Genomic DNA, 20,519 nt, shown 5'->3' with positions numbered 1-20,519 from the left:
GGCTCTCAGATGAGGTGGCAAAGACCTGCTGACAGATTCCTTTGAAGCACGGTGAATGTTCCTTGCAAGTTTGGAGTTGCTTTTCAAGAGATGGAGTTGAGAATTTGTTCTAGATTAATGGTGTCCTCAATGCTGAGAAGCACAGGCAGATACTTATCCATCATGCAATACCAAAATGGAAACATCTGATTTACGTTGCATCACGAAAACAATCCCAAACATACAGACAATGTAATTAAGAGCTATCTTCAGTGTAAAAAAGAACATGGAGATGTGGAGATCCCTGATCTCAACTTCATCAAGTCTATGTGGGATTACATGAAGAGACAGATAGATTTGCGCAAGTCTACATTTACAGAAGATCTGGGGTTACTTCTTCAATATGTTTGGAATTACCTCCTTGCTGAGTTTCTTCAAACGCTGTGTGCAAGTGTGTCTAGAAGAAAAGATTAGTGATGAGCGAATGCGCTCGGATGAGGAATTATCTGAGCAAGCTTGAGTGCTACCAGAGTATGTTTGTTGTGCTCGAATACCAGGTTCGAGTCACCACGACTGCATGTCTCATGGCTATGTGACAACTGCAACACATGCATGGACCCCTTGTTTGTTAGACAATCCTTGCAAGTGTTACGCCTGTTGGACCGCCGCTAGACATGAAGCCCCGGGGTCTCGAACATACTGCAGCGCTCGAGCCTGCCGAAGATGCTCTATTAGTACACAAGCATACTCAGATAACTCCTTATCCGAGCACGCTTGCTCATCACTAGAAATAATGCTTTGATGCTGTTCTGGAGGCAAAGGGCGGTCACATAAAATGCTGATTTGATTTAGATTTCCCTTTGTTCACTCACTTTACATTTTGTTAATTGATAAATATAAACTATCAACATTTCTATTCCTGAAAGCATTCTTATTTTTTGGCCTTTTTTCCACCCCTGCCTAAAACTTTTCCACAGTACTGCATATGAAGCCAGATTTAGCACAAACAAACAAGGATTTTTCACATTTTTCAAAAATTGGCTTCAGAATGGTTTAATTGTAACTACAGTATACTTCTTTTTTATATCATGGACCTTAAAGCAAATGCAATGCATTTTGGAGCAACTCTCAATCTTTTTGTGGACTGACAATTAAAACGCATGTATTTTAAATGTAGCAAACAAGTAGATTGCATAATGTATGCTAAATATAATGTATAATTATATCTATCAGTTATAATTACTAGTTACAAACTTGGCTAAAATTCATGTAAGGCTGATGCACATTAATACAGTATTTTCTTCATGGTGTTATTATAGACTTAATATCTACTCTGCCCAGAGGTTAATTACTATACACTTTGGTAAAGAGACATTTTGGCGCTTTAAGTGCGCACATCTTACTCTATCTACCGGATACGGTAATTATGGGATACTTCGTAAACAGAGGTAGTTTACTAGGGCAGGAAGACTTTCACATCATTTAGTTTATCACAGGAGGCTTCCAAGTCTGCTTTGTAGTATAAAACATTTCTGCTGAAAATTTGCCATATACGAAAAACAATTTCAGATCCTTTATAATTCAGTTATGAATGATCGCATGTAGTATTAAAGTATGGTTCATTTTGAAAGGTTTCATGGTTTCATTCAATAGCATAATTTACAGAAGTCACGATAAACTGCTGAGGTGTAAATGACAAGGATGATGGATTTGTATGCAACAAAAAAGTTTTACCATTAAAACATGTTTTTTTCAAATATAAAATGGTTTCCTCATTGTTTCGTGCCCATGTTTGACAACTTTAAATGATGGTGCTTTGTGAGATGCATAGCGGCGGTACACACAATACTGTGGAATTGCTTTCCCGTAGCCTTCCCCCTATTTACAGGTCCAAACGTCCATACTTATTTCTTGCTATTAGGGTATGTGGCTTCATAAAATGATGGCGCATATTTGCATAAAGACCAAGAAAATACGTTCCCAAATATTTACAAGATGGTTATGAGCTTGAGCAACAATATGGAAACAGAGGTTATGGATCATTTTGACCTTTGAACGTTCAGCAAAGACCCCAAAAGTGAGATAAAACATCGGAAGAGTGAAAAAAAAGGATTGTTCATTTTTGTCTCTATTTCCAATATCATGGCTAGAGTAAGAAGATTTTCAAAACATCTTACATTTTTCAGCATTGAGTGTGAGCGCTGCACAATTATATTTTACACCTTGGCATGCTACCAATGAGGCTATTAATGCTGATATAAAGCTATTATTGTCTAAAGAGTGGCTGGACGCTGAAGTAATCCAGATTCTGTTTTGACAGATCCCTTTGCAGTTGCCAACCAATGGCTTCCCAGATGTGTTAGATGGGAGACAAGTCCTGAAATGATGCAGGCCATGGTTGCAAATTTAGGCCATGCAGGCTGTTCATTGAAGCACGAGAAACATGCGGACTGGTATTATTGTGAAAAACCACTCCTTGGACACTTGAGAAACGGCTGTACCATTGGTACCAAGGCCAATTAAATGTAACTCTGATCTATTCGCACATAATTATGCGTTATGCCACCCCAAACCATCATTCGAAAAGTAGGATTGGTGTGATATTCCTCCATGAAAACCTTTTTATGGCTTTGCCCAAGTAGTCACCACACCAATCTCCAGCTATCATTGCGTTCAAAATAAAAACAGGACTCATCGCTAAAGAAACCAAAAAAACGCCCTAAGAAATAACACAGAAGACCGTGATATGAAGAAAAACCTACATAGAGAAAATGTCCTCTAAACACAAGGTATATAAATAATGAGCAATTGCATTGAGGCAAAATCAAAAAGTTTAAAAGCTTAAAAACAGAGATGCAAACAAACCATACAGAAAATGACAAAGCAAACACTGAACGAATATAGTAAAAAGGAAAAGTTATACAGAGTTAATGTAGATACATAACACAAAATGAATAATTAATAGGGGAATCCAGAGACAAAAAATTACCCCATGAGGTCAGATACACATTTGTAAGTAGTAAGGGGATACACGTTAGTCTCCTGGTCCCTGGGTATTTTTATTCTATTTCTGGTCGTTGCTTGGATTTATCCACATAACGCTCTATGGCACTACTTACAAATGCCTATCTGACCTCATGCTGTAAAATTTTTGTCTCTGGATTCCCCTATTAATTATTTATTTTTCAATTCGTCCATCAAAAAACAGGCTATTTAGATGGAAATATAAAAGTTATGGCTCTTGGAAGAACGGAAGGAAAAAACAAAAACGAAAAAAAAAAAAAAAAAGAAAATGGCCATTGTGTGAAGGTGTTAAAATACTTTATTGATACCTATTTATAAGGGAGTAGATATCTATAAAAATCTAATTTCTCATCATATGATATTAATGCACTCTGCTTGAAATAAATAGTGAAGTCACAATATATTTCATTCGGAGTGTATCATTATTTTGGGTTCATATAGCAATAAATCAATATTATACATTTACCAATTCAGTTTTAAATGAATAAAATTACGGTATGTCTTGTGTTACGTTTTTAATTAGTGAATTTATGAAAGGGTGAAAAATAACATCTAAATTTATGGGGCACCTAAGAAACAGTACAGTACAATGCTAATGAATGGGGTTAAGCAAAAACTTCATTCACAAGTCACAGAAACAGATATGTCCTGAAATGAAATTTTTACCACTTTTGAATATGGGCTAACACTGTCTTCTTGGTATGAGAAGAAGTTTCTGGTTAGTGTCATGTTAGGATTTCATCAGTTTTATTCCTCACAGTTGATATGTTTCCAAAACACTTAATATTTGTAAAAAAGTCAAAATCTATCATTCTAATTGTCAACTTCTTACATTTTTACTTTTCTTTGCGCTATTTCTTGCCTGACTGATGATCAGATAGTGTCTGTCACCAAGACTTCTACGTGTGACCAGTTTGTCTATCACCATGACTTGTAGGTTGAACACATTCCCCAAGTACATTTGGATAAACAGATGGAACCAAAAGCCTTTGGCAAATATTTCCTAAAATAGCTAAATGCAACATCTTGAACGATACTTAGTGAAAAGTAATAAAGTGACACTAATGGCATTAGAGTTTCTGTAGTATCGTTTATATGCAGAGGTATATGTAAATACACCAGCCTTTTAACCCTTCAACGACCACCGATACACCTGCCGGTCACAATTCCCACGGGTGTAAGATGTACATGACACCATGATACAGCTGACACCCTGCAGTGTCAGCCCCGGCTGGTTTTGAAGCCCATCATGGCTGATTAACTTCTTAAATTCCTGTGTCAATCACGACAGCGGCACTTAATTGGTTACATGTTGGTTACAAGACTCCCTTAATAACTATCGGACCACCGCAATGAGAATCATGGGTGCTGATGGTTACCCTGAGCTCATGTGATGACCCCAGGGTATGGTGGCCTGTGAATTTCAGCTATAAACTGACACTCTCATGCACTGCAGTACATTAGACTAGAGATCAAAATAAAAAGTATGCATTCCCACAGTAGGATTAAGTGAAATTTTTTTTCCATAAAATATGTAAAAGAGTAAAAAAAATAAATAAGTGCACGCATCACGGAAAGCCATTTTGCATCACACAATGTAGCGTTTGTGATAAAACAAAAGTAAACAAAAAAAGACACATAATGGTATTGCTGCATCCGAATCGACCCACTCTATAAAACTGGCATGTTATTTAGGGCAGCACGGTGGCGCAGTGGTTAGCATTGCAGCGCTGGAGTCCTGGGTTCTAATCCCACCCAGGACAACATCTGCAAAGAGTTTGTATGTTCTCTCCGTGTTTGCGTGGGTTTCCTCCGGGTACTCCGGTTTCCTCCCACATACCAAAGACATACTGATAGGATATTTAGATTGTGAGCCCCATCGGGGTCAGTGATGATAATGTGTGCAAACTGTAAAGCGCTGCGTAATATGTTAGCGCTATATAAAAATAAAGATTAATATTCCGTATGGCGAACGTCGTAAAAAAATAATTAAAAAAGCCAAAAATGTTGCTTTTTAATTACACTGACTGAAAAAAAGTGAATAAAAAGTGATCAAAAAGTTGCATGTAAAACCAATTTCTATAAGTGAAAGCACTAAACTATCCCACAAGAAACAAGCCCAGATGTGGCTCATTCAGTCAAAAAATAAAAGTTACAGCTCTAAGAATACGGTGATGCAAAAACAAATTTGCTTTTGTAAAATATCGTTTTTAGTCTGCAAAGATAACAAACCATAAAAAAATATAAAACTGGTATTGTTGTAATCTTACTGACCTGACAAACAAGTCGGTCTTATCATTTTTACTGTTTGGTGAACGGAGAAAAATATAAAAACAATAACTGAATTGCTGGGTTTTGTTCATTGTGTGTTTGAAAAATCTGAATAAAAAGTGATCAAAAAATATTATGTACCAAAAAATGGTACCCCAAAAATATTCAGCTTGTCCCACAAAAAAGCGTTCATACAGATCTACTCGTCAAAAAGAAAAATGCTCTCAGAATAGGGCAATGCAAAAAACTAATTTTTATTAAAAAAAAAAAAAAAAAAATTAATGTGTGATAGCAGTAAAACAAACAAAGAAAAAAAATATATATATGTGTTAGGAGTCGAGTTTCCTCTGCTGCACTGGGGGAATCTCGATCCGTCTCCGCTGCGGTCTCCCATTCTTCTCCAGCCGCAGTGGAGTCTGCTCAGCAGGGACATCGATCCCAGCGTCTCGCTCAGTCTGACTCTGTGCGAAGAGTTACTGCTGCTTTTCCTGCTTCTGCTATTGAAGCCAGTGCTGGGCAGCGGCGAGTGGACGTTTCTGGACCTAAGTCCTGCTTTTCTCTGTCTGAGCATGCCCAGGGCAGGATCTCCCGTTGGAGATCGAGGGTCACATGCTCAGGTATTGCAGCACATCCCATTGGTCCTCTTGGCAGGTCCTGGAAGGGCAAAACTTCTGGAGCTGCTTCCTGTGCTGCTACTATATAAACTGCGCATGACCGCACGGCCATGCGCTAGTATTGTCTTGTAAATATGTGTGTGTGTTGTGAGTGAAAGTCGCTCTTTAAATTACCCTCCCTATTGAATGTCTGTTCGCGGAAGGTGTATGTTTGCTATCTAGCGCCCGACTTATCCAACAGCACGAAACACACATTACAGCTACCAGTTGCTGTGTTCGCCAGTACGGCGCCGTGCGTTTGCTCTGCGCTTTCCTGACCCAAGCCTGGGTGGTTAGTGGCGTCCGTCAGTGCGGCACCGCACGCACTCTTGTACCTTTATATTACTATTTATGTTCCTCTGACACACCCAGTTGCGGTGTTGTGCCAGCAAGTGTCTAATCGGACTTCAATCCTGTGTAGGGGTTGAGTCCGCTGACTTCTTGCTCGCGCTTTATGTGCGGTACTGCGGTCCTGTGACGCAACAGGATCGCTTCCTTCACGCAGGGTGAAGTTAACCCATGTGTGTATACTTAGTACCGCCATATAGTCCATCTTACTAGCAGCAGGGTCTTTTACCTGCACGGTGGACCTCGGACTGCGAACGCACCTAGTTTCTTATTTTCTATACTTGGTGCGTTCCGCCGGTCCTTAACAATATGTAAATCTGGTATCACTGAAATCGCACCGACCTAAAGAATAAATCCGTCTTATCATGGTGAACTGCGTAAACATAAAAATAAGAACTATTCTTGCACTGTTGTCTATTTATTCATTCTACCTCCCAAAAATCGGAATAAGGCTCTGCTCACATATATCATGTACTCTCCAGTGAACGCTTACGTTGGGGTTTCCTTGTAAATTCCTCAAAACCATAATTCAGACAAACACCCTGACTGAACCTCTCACTTATGAGGCAGGTGAAGTCACTTTGGACTTGTGCATACCTGAAAAGATGAATAGCACTGGAGCAGATGACAAACGGAGTCCAAAGTGTCTCCATATGCCTCACTATGGTGGGTGATTCCATTGAGGGTTTCATCTGAATAACATTGTTGTGGGAATTCCATGTAAACCCTGACGTAAGTGCTCACCGTAGAACAGAAGAATGTGATCCAGCCCTATACTGAAAGTGATCAAAAAGTATTATGCACACCAAAATGTTACCGATAAAATTCCTAATTTAATCAGCACAAAAGCAGTCCCCACTCAGGTCCGTCATCTCTCACTGGAACTATAGAGTGTTCCCAAGTTACTGATAGCACAAAGACTCTGGAAAAATGACATGGCTCCCGCCCCTTCTCAAATAAAATCCAGTAAATTCTCCACTCCCAAATCCAGATTCCACTGCTTCTTTGATGACACTTCATTTGAAAATCCCGTTTCAAAGACCAGGCTAGCCCGTGCACTACTCAGTATGCATTGGATGTTAATTTAGACATATACTCAGTAGGATTGTGTCACTATGCTTGGTCATTTTCAGTGCCCAATGACAATGTGCTCTCTCAATTACATCACATGAGTGGGCGCCACTGGCTTCTGCTTGCCCATTCTTTACTTACATTGAGCAATGACAGTGTGCTCTTTTGATGGCTCGCCACTTCTGATCAGAGTTGGCGAAAGAAAAAATTGTCACTGTGCAATAAGAAGAACAGTGCACAGTGACACGATCTTACTGAGTATCCATCAAAATTGACATCTGACATATGCTCAGTAGCCCCTGTAATGAAGGTCACTGATGATTCTTCGCTTACGGAAGGGAGCAGAGGCTGAGGCAGTGATCAAAGCCTTTGCCCCTGTGGTATCTCGGTACCTGCTCTACAGCTGCTGAATGAGACAGTTGTCATATGGCAGTAGATTTGTTCCAGCGTGTCAGAATTAGTTTGGGCACTGTGAGTTGGGAGATGTATTAGATTGCATTGTATACTGATGATCCATAAACGTGCTTTGCTGCCATCTACTGGCCAATGTGTGTATATGAAATTTAAGTGGTTTTTCTCCTCACAACAAGATGCCATAGAAGAGGCTGAGAGGAGCCTCCCAGCTTAGGGCTCGCACACTTCCTGAACACTGGTACAAACTAATTTGGGGCGGTTCTAGCTATCTAAGGAAGGCAGAGGATGCAGACACTACTGCTCCCAGGATTGTTTTTTCATGCCATTCCAGTCTGGGGGAACATCTTTCTCTGCATAATCTCCTCTTCAAAGGAATGAAGCCTCATCCAGTAGGAGAGATAATGCTGCACATGTGTTCTGCATGGTGGTTATCCTGTTTGCTTCTAGCCAGGACCAGATCCACATGGCTGCCATGCCACCAACTTTATTTAACCTACCCATTGCGAAAGGGAATGGTAGTCTCAAACGGTGAGTACTTCCTCACTTTAGTGTATTTCCACAGAGAGCCAATCTGTGAAGGTCCCTCCATCAGAATAATATTTCTTGGACTGCGCATAGCATTTCCTCTAATAGCAAGTAAAGAGTACTCCAGCCGCCCTGGAGGTCATAACCTCGCTTGTCTCATGAGGCGAGAACCATTACTTTGATATGCACAATAAACTGTGAACTTTGCCTTTAAGAGAGAGACTGGACCCTGTTATCTCTTTCAGTAAAATTGTTATGTTTACAAGTTCTCTTGCGCGTCTGGCTGCTTGAGATTGCACAAACACCACGGGCACTCCAAAACCTGCACCCAGATACCCCCGCTACACGAGTGCCCCAGGGGTTCCTATACCATCCACAAGTGCCAACTCCCACTATTGACAATTGTTGTGGACACGAGGAAAGTGTTGAGGGGTCCAGCGACCCACTTCAGCTACAGTGACATCATGATCTGCTGCCAATGGGACTACATGCCCCAGCTGACCCTTCTGCAAACTCTAACACCTCCCTAGTGGTCCACCACACAACCTGATGACAACTTGTTTGAATATCCTACATAGTGGACTGTTTTCTGAGTGTCCACCTCCAGTAGTCGTACATGCTTGAAAATTATGCACAGCAAAGCATGCTTTGCAGGGGGGTTCAGGCATATGCCCCCGATTGGGCCACTAAGTGTATACTAGACACAATATGATAGCACCCTAACACATCCAAATGTCACCATTCCGATCATCTGTCTACTATTATGTAAATCACACTCATTCTGTCAAAAACTCTGATGCATGGAGGCCTGGACTCTACACGACCTCTCAAACAGTGCTATGATATCTGGCACAAAGATGTTAGCAGTAGATCTTTTATATCCTGACAAATGCAAGCTCATCCCACAGATTAGGCATTAATTTTAAACTTGGGGAGTTTGGAGGCCAAGTGAACAATATGAATTCTTCAATGTGTTTCTCAGTGTGACAGTGCACTTGCTCCTATTATTGACATGTAGGAACATGAGCATCAGAACTAGACCAAGGAGTAATGGGAAGTAGGCACTGAGGTCTGATAAATTATCTCTGATCTTGATCCTATGGACAATAGTGAAATGATAGACAGTGACCTGGTCAGATGAGTCATGTTATATTTTACATCGTTTAAACTGCCTTATGCATGTATGTTCATTACCTGGGCAAGAGATAACACCAGAATGCAAGTGAGAATTCAAGTCAGAAGAGGCAACTGGGCTGCCAAATCTTGGGTCCAGTCATTCATATGCATAATACTTTGATAAGTATCACCTACCTAAAGATTGCTGCAGACAAATTACTTCTGTATATGGCATTGGTGTCCCCAAATAGCCATGACATATTTAACTCCTTTACGTCGATGGTGGAATCCCTTTTCTTGGTGCGGGCTCCGCCGCTGAGCCCGCACCTTTCCGAGCACATAACAGCTGATACATAGAGCTGACATCTGCCTCCAAACAGCCGCAGGTGGAATCGCGATCGACCCACGGCTGTGAACTAGTTAAATGCCGCTGTCAATCTCTGACAGCGGCATTTATCTCACGCTTACGGGAAGCATGCTGGAAATTCTGCCCATTGGTGTCCCCCTCACGTGATCGCGGGTTACCAATGGGTTGGAATAACAATTTTTTTCACCACTTAAATAAAAAAGAGCCTATACATATTTGGTGTCTATGAACTTGTAATAACCCGGACAATCATAATAGCAGGCCAGTTTTAGCATTTAATTAACATGGTAAAAAAAAAAAAAAAACGGTGGTGGGATTGCACTTTTTTGTGCAATTTCACCGCACTTGGAATTTTATCCTGTTTTCCAGTACACGATATGTTAAAACCAATGTGGCCATTCAAAAATACAACTCGTCCCGCAAAAAACAAGGACCTGGCCTTTTTGATCAAGAAATAAAAAAAGTTATGCCTCTGGGAAGAAGGGGAGCAAAAAAACGAAAATGCAAAAACAGAAATACTTCTGATCATTAAGGGGTTAAACAGGTTAATGTGCCCTGTCACACAGTATCGATATGGTATAAAAAAATTCCCACATATCAATCTGATTGAGCATCTTTGAGATCTGTTGGAAAAACAAGTCCGACCCCTTCAGGCCCCTTCTTACTGGACTTAAAAGATCTGCTGCTGAAGTCTTGTTGCCAGCTTTAACTGGATGACGTCCAGAAGTCCATGCCTCAATGAATCCGAGGGGAATCTATACAATATTAGATATGTGGTATTAATATTATATATGGAGACTAATACATGTACTATGTTTACCGAAAGTTAAGCATTTATACAGCTTGCGTTACATGGCTTCATTTAGGCCAGTGAGGAAGCTTTACATCACCACATAAAAGCAGCATTACCAGCGTACAGTACATAGTGTATCGGTGTGCCTCTGCTTTCTTATAACACACATACATCATTTCTGTACAACATGCTCATGCTTGGTCAGCAAACCACTGCATGTTTCCAGACACTGGATCAGGTGTATACGGCAGAATTTACGTGTAATCGCACAGATGCAATAGCAGTTCATGAATGACATTAGAAGAAGTCCCAAGAGCCGTACGAATTGCTCCAACATTTGTAATGAGCACTATGGTTCAAAAAGGTCATGATTTGCAATGATGCCACTTATAGTTTACTGATTGTACCTTAATAGCATGTTACAACAGCAGGTAATATCCGATTTAGTGTGGTATAATTACAAAATGAATGTACTGTTCCCTGTAATGAACTGCACAAGAGTAAATGTCAAATAAACACATGAAAGGTCCGTACAGATGTGTATATAGATGACAGTAGATAAATAAATAGACACAAATGGATGGATAGATAGATAGATAGATAGATAGATAGATAGATAGATAGATAGATAGATAGATAGATAGATAGATAGATAGATAGATAATGGATATATAGATAGAACATGGATAGTTGAACAGATGGATAGATGAAAGGATAGATAGAGAGGCAGATAGATAGATAGATAGATAGATAGATAGATAGATAGATAGATAGATAGATAGATAGAAGATATATACTAGATAGATAGATAATAGAAAGATAGATGATAATAGATAGATAGATAACAGATATATGATAAATGGATATATTATAGATAGATAGATAGATATTATAATAAAAAGTATTACAATACAAGGCCCCATTTGTGCACCAATACAAGAAAAATATAACCAAACTTCTGCAGCAAGAAAGAGACTAAATATGTGTGTACGTTGCATATATACAGGACATATATTTATGTATTTCTATATACACTGTATATATTGCGTATATTACAGCTACATTACAACTTCCCGAATATTAATCAGCATCATGACTTTCAGCTTCATATAAATGTAATAATCACATATTCTTCTTTATTTAATCAGAAAAAGATGATTTCGGAATAAAGGCATCATCATATGTATTTCCCACAGAACACACACGCAATCCTCCCTCCTTACAAATGCATTCTATATGTGGAATACTCCTCCGATACAATCTAGAATTCCACTCTACTTGTGGACAGAGGGAAAATTACAATTTCCAAAATGTCAATTACTGTGATGTATAAAAAGTAGAAACCACCACATGTGACCCTCTTAAAAAAGCCGAACATTTGAAAAGCCCAATGCAAATCACACGTTCCATCCCTCTCTGCTTTCAGCCTCCCATAGACCCGGCTGAGCATTCATCCCATCATTAATTCCTCCCAGCACAGCCTAACGCTGTATGGAAAGAAGAGAAAGCACATTTCCACAATGTCTGTAAACGAAAGGCGACAACGGTCTGAAATGGGAAAGATCGCTGCTGCGTCTCTCGACAACACAAGCAGGATGGCATGTATGAAGAAAATCTGAAAATCTCTTACCAATCATTGATCTCTTCCTGGCCGTGCTCATGTTGCAATGTGCATAGCAGTTAGTGACTGCCTGTCTGTCTCTAAAAGCCTCTCATCTGAAGAGGAAGACACAAACATTCCCGCTGCTGTTCATTTAACCTTGCTCAGACAGCAGCCTTTCATAGGATCAGCTAAGAGCAGTTTAGGATTCCAGCTCCTGGCGAGGTCCTCTGTGTGTGTGGTTGCAAGGCCAAGTCATTGATGAGGAACAGTGATGGATCATCCTCAATGTCTTGGTGTAGTAACCTAATAAACTCAAGAGGTAAAGGACACCACTGATGCCAAGCAACCGGATTGTCCATAGTAACAATACTTCTCCTGTGGGGCTGCTGAGCACAATCAGGTGGTCCTCCTGTCTAGTTCCTAGATTTGGGCACTACCTCATTCATTTAATTAACCCCCTGAGATCCAGCTCGGGAGCTGCTCTGATTATACTGTAATGGGTCCATCAGGTACAATTAGATTCCAGCAGAAACACTACAGTTTGCATGAAAACTCTTACAGTAAACAATTCCTGGTCCTCTTTATCCCCGGAGGGTAGTGTCTTAATTAACCCTTAGAGGACTGGTCTATTAGATGTTCTCTAATCATTTCTGGTACTTCAAATTACGTTTCCTAACAGTGCACTAAATGGATATTGTCGTATGTAGGTGCCTAAATTAATTATAGACTTTCCAAAAAAGATTCCCTCTTACAATAGGGCGTGTCATTGTCAGTAGAACCTGTGGTGCGCCTGCATAATTCATTGTGTTTCATTAATGTAAGACATTCATTCCTGTTTGTGTATATTATCTTAATATTAGTAATTTTAATAACAACATTTATAGCATCTGTAAAATGCAAACAAAAAAACACCTGACTAATACATCCTAAAAGTATGAACAAGCGCTCTCTGCTATCCTTGCTCTCAGCACTGTCCAAAAACTTTAGGCAGGCTTAGAAAAAAATGTGAAAACTAAGAATATGTTAAAAAATAGAAGGATTAATAGCATAAATTGATTAATTAATAAAACGCAAAATGAGTGAACAGAAGAAAAATCTAAAATCAATATTTGGTGTGACCACCCTTTCTTCTAGGTACGTCTAGGTAAAGTCGGGGATTTTGTAGGCTTATACTCAGGTGTATGAGAAACCAGTTACACCAAACTGATGATAATAATAATAATAATTTTTATTTATATAGCGCCAACATATTCCGCAGCGCTTTACAAATTATAGAGGGGACTTGTACAGACAATAGACATTACAGCATAACAGAAATACAGTTCAAGACAGATACCAGGAGGAGTGAGGGCCCTGCTCACAAGCTTACAAACTATGAGGAAAAGGGGAGACACGAGAGGTGGAAGGTAACAATTGCTTTAGTTATTCGGACCAGCTATAGTGTGAGGCTCAGGTGTTCATGTAAAGCTGCATGAACCAGTATGTAGCAGTACAGACACAGAGGGCTAATACTGCATAAAGTGTATGAGAACATGATGCGAGGAACCTTTTTTTTTTTTGAATTATAAATAGGCCACACAGGGATCGTTAGGTTAATGCATTGAGGCGGTAGGCCAGTCTGAACAAATGAGTTTTTAGGGTACGCTTAAAACTGTGGGGATTGGGGATTAATCGTATTAACCTAGGTAGTGCATTCCAAAGAATCGGCGCAGCACGTGTAAAGTTTTGGGTCGGGAGTGGGAGGTTCTGATTATTGAGGATGCTAACCTGAGGTCATTAGCGGAGCGGAGGGCACGGGTAGGGTGGTAGACATACCAGGGAGGAGATGTAGGGTGGTGCTGAGCCATGGAGTGCTTCGTGGATGAGGGTAGTAGTTTTGTACTGGATTCTGGAGTGGATGGGTAGCCAGTGTAATGACTGGCACAGGGTAGAGGCATTGGTGTAACGGTTGGTGAGGAATATGATCCTGGCTGCATAATGATCATTATTTTTTATATGCAGGTTGAAACAGACTCCTTAACAGAAACAGTAATGGTTGTGTGGGAGGCTTTTAACATGGCGAGGAACAGCCAATTTCTGCTACAAAGGTGATGTTGTGGAAGACAAATTCATGTCAATGGTCATATACTATGACTAGACTGATTACATACACAACTTAGTTATACTGCATCAGCAAAGCCTCTCCCAGGCACAGATTTCAAAGCAGACTGGGGTTTCAAGAAGTGTTGTTCAAGCTCTTTTGAAGAAGCACCAAAAATGGGCAACATTGAGAACCAAAGATAAAGTGATCGGCTAAGGAAACTTAGTGCAACAGATGAAAGACACATCATGTTTAGTTTCCTTCTAAATTACAAAATGTCTAGCAGTGCCATCAGCTCAGAACTGGCAGACAACAGTGTGACCCAGCTACACTGAAGAAGTCTGTCCAGAAGTGGTCTTCAATGTAAAATTCCAGCAAAAAAGTCATAAGTTAAACACGGAAACAATTATAGTTCCTCTGGATTAATGAGTAAAATTGTGAAACATTTGGCTATGACACCGATTGTTGAACGATCTGAAGAGTGGTACAGTAACGAGTGCCTGCAAGAAAGTGAAGCATGGTGGAGGTTCACAGCAAATTAGTTTCTACATTCGAACAAATAGTTTTACTTAGTCATTAAGAAAAACTGTCAGGAATCAGGAATGCGTCTAATTGGCTCCAAATGTATTCTGCAACATTACCAAACATACTCTTCCAATGTTTTTTTATTACCTAAACCTGTAAACTCAAAAATCACTATCTTCTCTGGTTCGCAATGCTGCTCCAGTCCTCTTCTCATTTAGGGGACTTGTTCTGACACTCTATACACTTGCATTGTAAAAGCTACTCCTGGCTCAAACATAAACCCCTGCGTGATATGGCACATTGGCATTTCGGTCACGTCAGTGAAAAAAGGATTTGAGCAGAGCTGAAAACTGGTGAAGACATCAGTAAGTATATCAATGCACTTACACTACATTATAAACACATTTATACAGGTTTACTGAATAAGAAATAATTGTGGAAGTGCTTAATTAAGAATTATCTACAGAGCAAAGAAAAGCAAAGTGTCCTGGAAGTGATGAGTCCAGCATTTGTCTTGGATACAATGATAACTGGAGATTGGTCTGAAGTCCACACCAGGAACAGGACTTAGTGAGTGAACTTCAGATCGATCCTACTCCCAGGATTCTGTTGTGGGTGGCATAATATACGGTTGCTGGACCCAATAGTCTTCATTCCAGGTACAGCTGGACATTACATTCATTTGACCATGGAACCAATGGTACGGCAATTTTTCCGTAGTGTTCAGGAACCATTTTTAAACATAACAACACCATTCCACATGTTGCATGTGCCACTGTGATCAGCCTGCATGGTCTAAACATGCTACCATGGCCTGCACAGTCTCTACACTTGTCTCCCATCAAGTACTTCTGGGATATCAATGTGCAGTAGTAGATATTAATGATTTATTTGTCCAAATACATTTAGTATGGCAGAACATTCCTCAGACATTATCTTTATTAATCTAATATATAAAGCTGAATGTGTGTGTGTGTGTGTATGTATGTATGTATGTATGTATGTATGTATGTATGTCTGTCCGGGATTGGCTCTGCACCGTCGCAGCTACAGCCACAAAATTTTGCACAGTCACACGTCTGGACCCCGAGAGCATCATATGCTATGTTGTGAGGCGAAATTTAACCCTGCGCATTCCAATTCACCAAACAATTTTACCCCTATCTACATAATGGGGAAAAAGTGAAAGGAAAAGTGTTGGAGGCGTCGCAGCTACAGCCAAAAAATTTGCACAGTCACACGTCTGGACCCCAAGAGCGTCATAGGCTATGTTGTGAGGTGAAATTTTAACCCCGCGCTTTCCAATTCACCAAACAATTTTGCCCCTATCTACATAATGGGGAAAGAGTGAAAGGAAAAGTGTTGGAGGCAGATTGACAGCTGTCAGATGTGAACAAGGGGATCTTAAAGAGTGAGAGTGATGGCGCCAAAGAGTATATACCGTACAGCTGCTAAGGTGGGGCCCCGACATGGGATACTCACCACACACGGGAATATGAACATGCACACAAAATGCGCCACACACTACCACGTGCTTGAACACATATGCCACCCTCAGCACACATTTCACCACACATACACCAACCTCGCCACATAAAAGTCGAAACACAAAAGTCGCCGCTCAAAACTCGCCACGCACAAAACTCGCCACATGCAAAACTAGGCTCACGCAAAACTCGCCACACGTGCAAAACTCACCTCATGGAAAACTCGCCACACGCAAAACTTGCACACGCGGTAAAATTGCTACATGCACAAAAGTTGCAACACATGCAAAAATTGCCTCACACAAAACTTGCACATACTCAAAACGCACCACACATAAAACTCGCCATGCGCAAAACTCGCCATGCGCAAAACTTGCTGCACACAACTTGCTACACTAACCTGTCACATGCAACTCGACACACAAAAAGTTGCTACACGCATGTCGCCACTCAACCTGAGATGACAACCTGGTATATACTATATACAGGGGAGATGACATACAGGTACATACTATATACAGGGGCGATGACACACAGGTATATACTATCTACAGTGGAGATGACAGACATATATACTATATACAGGAGGAGATGACATACAGGTATATACTATATAAAAGAGGAGATGACACATAGGTATATAGAGGAGGAGATGACATACAGCAGGTGTATACTATATACAGGGGAGATGACATACAGGTATATACTATATACAGGAGATGACATACAGGTATATACTATATATAGGAGGAGATGACATACAGGTATATAGTATATACAGGAGGAGATGACACATGGGTATATACAATATACAGTAGGAGATGACATACAGCAAGTATATACTATTTACAGGGGAGATGACATACAGATATATACTATATACAAGAGAAGACATACAGGTGTATACTATATATAAGGGAGATGACAAACATGTATATACTGAGGTGAAAATGAGGGGTGTGAGGGGAAAATGAAAAGGTGTGAGTGCAAAATGAGAGGAGTTAGGGAAAATAGTGGAGTGATCAGAAAATGACAGATGTGAGGTCGAAATGACAAATGTTAGGGGGGAATGAGAGGAGTGAGGGGCAAAATGAGAGGTGTAAGGGAGAAAATGAGAGGCATGATGGGAAAATAAGAGACGTGAGGTGCTATAACTAACCACAGATATTTACTATGCCCAGGCAACGCCAGGCTCTTCAGCTAGTTAAAACATAAAAGTGCATGTATTTCTGCATATGGCACTCATATTCCATAAAAAAAATTGAACCTGTTCTTTCCATTTTTTCATTATTTGCATATCATTACCATGTCTTTTGATCCTGTGTAGAGACCACTGCAGTTTTATAAAAATCAGCTTGTCTACATGTCTGACAGCCATTCCATTCCAGTGTCAGCTCAATTCCAACTACAGTACACCTCATTCTACTTATTGTGCTTCTGATTAAGTGATCACATAAACCAAATCTTATTTAACAAAGGAAGGTATAAAAACCCTGCTGTGGTGTTCACAATCCTCTTGCAATAGGAATGAAAAAAAAATACTTTTAACCATGCCAAAGGAGTTGAAAAGAAAAGTGTTGAGTGGGGAAAAGAAGGGCTCAATTCTGCATTTACTTGCAGAGGGTTACAGTGAGTGTCATGCTGCCTCAATTTTTTAAATTTGTAAGATGGTAGGGTATTACAACAAGGTCAAGCAGCAGACATTGAGGACAACAAAGCTACAGACCGGCAGAGGCTAAAAACGACTCTCCACTGACCAGGATGACCGTCATCTTATTCGAATATCACTCAGCAACCGCAGGATGACATCACGCGACCTACAAAAGCAATGGCAAATGGCAGCTGGGGTGAAGTACAAGAACAGTTCGTAACAGCCTCCTAGAGGCACGACTCAAGTCACGTAAAGGTAGAAAAAAGCCTTTCATCAATGAGAAGCAAAGGAAAGCCAGACTGAAGTTTGCCAAAGACCATAAGGATTGGACCATAGAGGACTGGAGTCTAATTTTCAGCTATACCCAACACCTAGTCATCTAATGGTTAGACGGAGACCTGGAGAGGCATACAAGCCAGTGTCTTGCACCCACTGTGAAATTTGGTGGAGGATCGGTGATGATCTGGGGATGCTTCAGCAAGGCTGGAATTGGACAGGTTAATTTTTTGCAAAGGACGTATGAATCAAGCCGCATGCAAGGTTATCCTGGAAAAACAATTGATTCCTTCTGCTCAGGCAATGTTCCCCAACTCTGAGGACTGGTTTTTCCAGCAGGACAATGCACCATGCCACACAGCTAGGTCAATGAATATGTGAATGAAGGACCATCACATCAAATCCCTGTCATGGTCAGCCCAATCTCCAGACCTGAACCATATTGAAAACATCTGGAATGTAATCAAGAGGAAGATGGAAAGTCACAAGCCATCAAACAAAGAAGAACTGCTTAAATTTTTGTACCAGAAGTGGCATAAGATTATCCAAAAGCAGTGTGAACTATTGGTGGAGAGCATGCCAAGACGCATGAAAGCTGTGACTAAAAATCATGGTTATTCCACAAAATATTGATTTCTGAACTCTTCCTGAGTTAAAACATGAGTATTGTTGTATCTAAATGATTATGAACTTGTTTTCTTAGCATTATTTGAGGTCTGCAAGCACTGCATTTTTTTGTTATTTTGACCATTTCTCATTTTCTGAAAATAAATACAAAATTTAGTGCTTGGAAATTCGAAGGCATGCTGTCAGGAGTTTAAAGAATAAAAGAGCAATTTACATTATACCTATAAAGAGAAAAATAAGACAAACTGAAAATGTTGCTGTGGTGTCTTAATCTTTGCAAGAGCTGTATATAGTCAGGGTCGGACTGGCCCACTGGGACACCGGTGAAATGCCCGGTGGGCCCCACCCCAGAGAAGAGGAGGAGAAAAAAGAAAAAAGGACGCGGGCCCTTTAAATCTTCAGGCGGCGCCGACCACCGCCACGATCAGGAGCCCCTCCAGTGCCAGCGCTGGCATTGGTCCCCCCTTCTAATACTCATCTCTCCTCATTCCGGTGGCAGCTGCAGTGTCTTCAGCCCCCTCTGACTCTGCGACGTCTCAGGACAGAGGGTGCGATGACATCATCACTGGGCGCTCAGCCTCTCTGTCCTGAGCATTGCAGAGCAGGAGAGACACTGAGTGCACTGGACCTGCGATGGGAACGGGAGAGGTGAGGATTTTACTTTTTTTTTATGTATGGAGGAGCAGGGGGGAGCATAATGCTGTGTGGATGAGTGGGGGTCCCGTAATACTGAATGGAGGACCTGGGGGGCATAATACTGTGTGGAGGAGCAGGGGGGTATAATACTGTGTGGAGGAGCGGCGTCCTCCCATAATACTGTATGAAGGATTGGGGGGTCCCATAATACTGTGTGGAGGAGCAGGGCGCCCATGATACTGTGTGGAGGAGCTGGGGGGGCATAATTTTGTGTGGAGGAGCGGGGGGCATAACAGTGTGTGAAGGAGCGGCATCCCATAATACTGTGTGGACTAGCGGGGGGTCATAATACTGTATGGGGGAATGGGGTCCCATGATACTGTGTGGAGGAGTGGGCTCCCATGATACTGTATGGAGGAGCGGGGCGCATAATACTGTTTGAAGGTGCGGGGGGACCATAATACTGTGTAGAGGAGCGGGGTAGCATAATACTGTGTGGAGGAGTGGGGGGGCATAATACTGTATGGAGGAGTGGGGTCCCATAATACTGTATGGAGGAGTGGGGTCCCAAAATACTGTATGGAGGAGCAGCGATGGATAATACTGTATGGAGGAGAGCGGAGGGGCATAGTACTCTATGGAGGAGCAGGCGGCAGCATAATACTGTGTGGAGGAGCGGGGGGCATAACATTGTGTGGAGGAGCGGCATCCCATAATACTGTGTGGACTAGCGGGGGGTCATAATACTGTATGGGGGAATGGAGTCCCATGATACTGTGTGGAGGAGTGGGCTCCCATGATACTGTATGGAGGAGCGGGGCGCATAATACTGTTTGAAGGTGCGGGGGGACCATAATACTGTGTAGAGGAGCGGGGTAGCATAATACTGTGTGGAGGAGAGGGGGGGCATGGGGGCATAATACTGTATGGAGGAGTGGGGTCCCATAATACTGTATGGAGGAGCAGTGATGCATAATACTGTATGGAGGAGAGCGGAGGGGCATAATACTGTATGGAGGAGCAGGCGGCGGCATAATACTGTGTGGAGGAACGGGGTCCCATAATATTGTATG

The 20,519-nt window shown here is 41.2% G+C and overlaps 1 protein-coding gene across 3 annotated transcripts in view; it reads right to left on the bottom strand.

Moving 5' to 3' along the window:
• LINGO2 (leucine rich repeat and Ig domain containing 2) overlaps nucleotides 1–20,519 on the bottom strand; it is a 2,506,396-nt gene that overhangs the window by 451,432 nt on the left and 2,034,445 nt on the right. Inside the window, exon 1 of one of the 3 annotated variants that reach the window (XM_069765286.1) lies at nucleotides 12,192–12,558. The exons of the other annotated variants lie outside the window; for them this stretch is intronic. The gene's annotated coding sequence lies outside the window, so the exon portion shown is untranslated. Of the gene's footprint in view, nucleotides 1–12,191; nucleotides 12,559–20,519 lie in introns of those variants that run through there. 3 annotated transcript variants of the gene reach the window in all.

The sequence above is a fragment of the Ranitomeya imitator genome, chromosome 1, assembly GCF_032444005.1.
Source record: "Ranitomeya imitator isolate aRanImi1 chromosome 1, aRanImi1.pri, whole genome shotgun sequence".
In the NCBI taxonomy this organism is placed as follows: Eukaryota; Metazoa; Chordata; class Amphibia; order Anura; family Dendrobatidae; genus Ranitomeya; species Ranitomeya imitator.
The sequence above is the reverse complement of the archived record's forward strand: the minus strand, read 5'-3'. Positions and strand labels throughout refer to the sequence as shown.